We start from the raw sequence: 6,055 nt of genomic DNA on the forward strand, positions 1-6,055 counted from the left end.
TGTGAGCTACTTTGATTACTTCTGTCTTTCAAGCTCTCATGTGCTGTCATCAGGTGGTTAGAGCTGTTACTAGGTATGTGAGCCCAGGAATCCTATTACTTTTCTTTTGTTGATTCAGCTTAGGTGTCCAGGTCAGTAACTCACCAAGAGTGTGATGCAGTCTCTCACCTTCATTCCTAGTCATCCAGGGGTGATTGGAGAAAGCACAAGTATCTGGCTGCAGTAAGGGGTCACATGCTGGGCAAGGCAGGAGGATGACAGCTGTTCTTGAGTGCTTAGGTGGAAGGTGTGTCTCCATTCCCTAGAGTGCATAGGTAGGTAGCTTTTGCAGTTGGACTTTGGGCACCCAATACTGTTGGCTATAAGGATCCCTCTCACAGGTGGCTGGGTTAAGTGAATGCAGCCACCAGTCCTCAGACCCAATGTGCGTAGATGAAGACCCTACTTAATTGGCAGGGTGGTATCAAAGATCACGAATCTACTACTCTTCCTTAGCTGTTGCCGTTGAAAATAGGTTTCGTGTATATACCCTGTTATACTGTGCTAATGAGTGTCTATGCTGTTGAAATGGACCCACACAGGTAAATGAAGTGGTGAAAGACATTCAAAGCCTGTGGACCACTTATGCCTTTTCCTAGTCAAAGAGACTATGCTGCCCTGAATTCCTGGCTTAGGGGAGCTGGCAGATTATTTTTTCCCCATTTGTAAATATATTCCCAATTCAAAGCTGGAACAATGGTTCAGAGCACTCTATAGGTCATACTTCCAGTTCAGCAATCACTGACACTAAAACAGGAACTGGTACAGAGAGGTGAGGGAGTAGGTAAATGGGAGAGAGGTTCTTCTTAAGGAGGGTAAGGGATTTTGGATCTGCTCAGTAGGTTAGATGCCTGTACTTATCTTTTGCTAATTCTGAACTTCTTCTCTCTGGTTCCAGAGCTTTGAATAGACTCTCTGCTGCCCTGTTTCTCTCAATGTGGAAAATGCATCCCAAACACTATTGCTTGCCTCAGCACACTCTAGCTAGCTGACCTAGCATACAAGGTGCTGGCCAGATAAGGTCTGGAAAATTCTAGCTTCTTCTGAACTGTCTCTCCCTCCCTCTGTCACTCCGTACATCTTAAAATTGTCTTTGAGCGGGGCCAAGATGGCGGACTAGGTGGACACTACCGTGGATCCCTCTTGCAACAGACTCGGAAAAACAAGTGAATCGATCACATACATAACAATCAACGAACCCTGAACAACAAACACAGATTTAGAGACGGAGAAGGAACAAATACGGGGAGGCAGCGATTGTTTTCAGAGCCTGGAGCCAGCGTACCAGTCAGGTGACCTTCGGCGCCCGATTTCGGGCAGAGCCCACGGGGCAAACGGCACAAACAAGGGGCCCAGCCCTAGCCCCCAAACTCATTCCGGGAGGGGGCCCAGCCAGTTTGCGCAGGCGGCATGGTGGCACAGCCAGTGGGAAAAGTCCCCGGGAGGCAGTGACTGGTCTTGGAGTGGGGAGAGCAGCGTCCCAGCCGGGGAGCTGTCCCGCCGGGATTTTGGCCAGCCGCGGGCACCGCATAAGCACGGGGAGCAGCTCCATCCCCCTGAACTGACCCCGGGGGGGGCCCACCGGTTCGCGCGGGCGGCGTGGTGGCGCAGCCGATGGGAGAAGTCCCTGGGAGGCAGTGACTGGTCTTGGAGCGGGGAGAGCGGCGTCCCAGGCAGGACGCGCGGTCGCGGGGCAGGCGCGGGGAGCTGGTCCGCTATCCTGAGCTGACCCCGGGGGGGAGCCCAGCCCATTTTCGGGGGCGGCGCGACGACGCGGCTGGCGGGACGGGGAGTCCCCGGGAGGCAGCGACTGATTTTGGAGTCGGGAGTGCACCGTCCCAGTAGGGGAATCTTAACCTTGGGCGTGGGGCTGATAGCAGAGGATCTGACCGTGACTCTAGTGGGCCAGACCCCCTGGGGGCAATCGCCACACAGCCAGCACACATAGGCGACGCGCCCTGTGGAAATCTCAGATATAATAGTCATTCCAAGCAAGACAAGCAACTCTGGCTATATTTGGAGGTGCTACTCTCCTATCTCTCCGATCCCTCCCCCACCATCCCCAGGCAGCTTCATTAACAACCGAATAGCCTGAGCCAGAGGGAGAACTCTGATAGGGATCTGACTGCATTTTTTTTAGCGGATTTTCTGGAAAAACTAGTTTCCCAGTGATGGCTCGGAGACAGCAGTCCATATCAAACCACATAAAGAAGCAGACCATGACAGCTTCTCCAACCCCCCAAACAAAAGAATCAAAATCTTTCCTAAATGAAGATACAATCCTGGAATTATCAGATACAGAATATAAAAAACTAATTTACAGAATGCTTAAAGACATCACAAACGAAATAAGGCAAACTGCAGAAAAAGCCAAGGAACACACCGATAAAACTGTTGAAGAACTCAAAAAGATTATTCAAGAACATAGTGGAAAAATTAATAAGTTGCAAGAATCCATAGAGAGACAGCATTCAGAAATCCAAAAGATTAACAATAAAATTACAGAATTAGACAACGCAATAGGAAGTCAGAGGAGCAGACTCGAGCAATTAGAATGCAGACTGGGACATCTGGAGGACCAGGGAATCAACACCAACATAGCTGAAAAAAAATCAGATAAAAGAATTAAAAAAAATGAAGAAACCCTAAGAATCATGTGGGACTCTATCAAGAAGGATAATTTGCGGGTGATTGGAGTCCCAGAACAGGGAGGGGGAACAGAAAACACAGAGAAAATAGATGAAGAACTCCTGACACAAAACTTCCCTGACATCATGAAAGACGAAAGGATATCTATCCAAGATGCTCATTGAACCCCATTTAAGACTGATCCAAAAAGAAAAACACCAAGACATATTATCTTCAAACTCACCAAAACCAAAGATAAACAGAAAATTTTAAAAGCAGCCAGGGAGAAAAGAAAGGTTTCCTTCAAGGGAGAATCAATAAGAATAAGTTCAGACTACTCAGCAGAAACCATGCAGGCAAGAAGGGAATGGGACGACATATACAGAGCACTGAAGGAGAAAACCTTCCAGGCAAGGATCATATATCCAGCAAAACTCTCTCTGAAATATGAAGGCGAAATTAAGATATTTACAGATAAACACAAGTTTAGAGAATTTGCAAAAACCAAACCAAAGCTATAAGAAATACTAAAGGATATTGTTTGGTCAGAAAACCAATAATATCAGGTACAATCACAATACAAGGTCACAAAACAGAACGTCCTGATATCAACTCAAATAGGGAAATCACAAAAACAAACTAAGATTAATTAAAAAATAAATAAATAAATAAATAAAATAATATACATAACAGGGAATCATGGAAGTCAATAGGTAAAAGATCACAATAATCAAAAAGAGGGACTAAATATAGGAGGCATTGAACTGCCAGATGGAGAGTGATACAAGGCGATATAGAACAATACAAGTTAGGTTTTTACTTAGAAAAATAGGGGTAAGTAATAATAAGGTAACCACAAAAAGGTATAACGACTCCATAACTCAAGATAAAAGCCAAGAAAAACGTAACGACTCAACTAACATAAAGTCAAACACTATGAAAATGAGGATCTTACAATTTACTAAGAAAAAGTCTCAGCACAAAAAAGTATGTGGAAAAATGAAATGGCCAACAACATACATGAAAAGGCATCAAAATGACAGCACTAAAAACTTATTTATCTATAATTACGCTGAATGTAAATGGACTAAATGCACCAATAAAGAGACAGAGAGTCTCCAACTGGATAAAGAAACACGATCCGTCTATATCCTGCCTACAAGAGACACACCTTAGACTTAGAGACACAAACAAACTAAACCTCAAAGGATGGAAAAAATATATCAAGCAAACAATAAGCAAAAAAGAAGAGGAGTAGCAATATTAATTTCTGACAAAATAGACTTTAGACTTAAATCCGCCACAAAGGATAAAGAAGGACACTATATAATGATAAAAGGGACAATTGATCAGGAAGACATAACCATATTAAATATTTATGCACCCAATGACAGGGCTGCAAGATACATAAATCAAATTTAACAGAATTGAAAAGTGAGATAGACATCTCCACAGTCATAGTAGGAGACTTCAACACACCACTTTCGGAGAAGGACAGAACATCCAGTAAGAGGCTCCATAGAGACACGGAAGACCTGCTTACAACAAATCAACCAACTTGACCTCACTGACTTATACAGAAATGTCCACCCAACTGCTGCAAAGTATACTTTTTTTTCTAGAGCACATGGAACATTCTCTAGAATAGACCACATATTAGGTCATAAAACAAACCTTTGCAGAGTCCAAAACATCGAAATATTACAAAGCATCTTCTCAGACCACAAGGCAATGAAACTAGAAATCAAGAATAGAAAAACTAGGGAAAAGAAATCAAATACTTGGAAAATGAACAATACCCTCCTGAAAAAAGACTGGGTTATAGAAGACATCAAGAAGGGAATAAGGAAATTCATAGAATGCAACGAGAATGAAAATACTTCCTATCAAAACCTCTGGGACACAGCAAAAGCCGTGCTCAGAGGCCAATTTATATCGATAAATGCACACATACAAAAAGAATAAAGAGCCAAAATCAGAGAACTGTCCCTGCAACTTGAACAAATAGAAAGTGAGCAACAAAAGAACCCATCAGGCACCAGAAGAAAACAAATAATAATAATTAGAGCTGAACTAAATGAATTAGAGAACAGAAAAACAATTGAAAGAATTAACAAAGCCAAAAGCTGGTTCTTTGAAAAAATTAACAAAATTGGTAAACCATTGGCTAGACTGACTAAAGAAATACAGGAAAGGAAACAAATAACCCGAATAAGAAACGAGAAGGACCACATCACAACAGAACCAAATGAAATTAAAAGAATCATTTCAGAGTATTATGAAAAATTGTACTCTAACAAATTTGAAAACCTAGAAGAAACGGAAAAATTCTTGGAAAAACACTACCTACCTAAACTAACACATTCAGAAGTAGAACAACTAAATAGACCCATAACAAAAAAAGAGATTGAAACGGTAATCAAAAAACTCCCAACAAAAAAAGTCCTGGCCCGGACGGCTTCACTGCAGAGTTCTACCAAACTTTCAGAGAAGAGTTAACACCACTACTACTGAAGGTATTTCAAAGCATAGAAAATGATGGAGTACTATCCAACTCATTCTATGAAGCCACCACCTCCCTGATACCAAAACCAGGTAAAGACATTAAAAAAAAAGAAAATTTTAGACCTATATCCCTCATGAACATAGATGCAAAAATCCTCAACAAAATTCTAGCCAATAGAATCCAACAACACATCAAAAAAATAATTCACCATGATCAAGTGGGATTTATACCAGGTATGCAAGGCTGGTTTAATATCAGAAAAACCATTAATGTAATCCATCACATAAATAAAACAAAAGATAAAAACCACATGATCTTATCAATTGATGCAGAAAAGGCATTTGATAAAGTCCAACACCCATTTATGATAAAAGCTCTTACCAAAATAGGAATTGAAGGAAAATTCCTCAACATAATAAAGGGCATCTTTTTTATGCAAAGCCAACAGCCAATATCACTCTAAATGGAGAGAACCTGAAAGCATTTCCCTTGAGAACAGGAACCAGACAAGGATGCCCTTTATCACCGCTCTTATTCAACATCGTACTTGAAGTCCTAGCCAGGGCAATTAGGCTAGACAAAGAAATAAAGGGCATCCGGACTGGCAAGGAGGAAGTAAAGTTATCAGTATTTGCAGATGACATGATCTTATGCACAGAAAACCCTAAGGAATCCTCCAGAAAACTACTGAAACTAATAGAAGAGTTTGGCAGAGTCTCAGGTTATAAAATAAACATACAAAAATCACTTGGATTCTTCTACATCAACAAAAAGAACACCGAAGAGGAAATCACCAAACCAATACCATTCACAGTAGCCCCCAAGAAGATAAAATACTTAGGAATAAATCTTACAAAGGATATAAAAGACCTATACAAAGAA

The sequence above is a fragment of the Elephas maximus genome, chromosome 7 (assembly GCF_024166365.1).
Source record: "Elephas maximus indicus isolate mEleMax1 chromosome 7, mEleMax1 primary haplotype, whole genome shotgun sequence".
NCBI classification, from domain to species: domain Eukaryota; kingdom Metazoa; phylum Chordata; class Mammalia; order Proboscidea; family Elephantidae; genus Elephas; species Elephas maximus.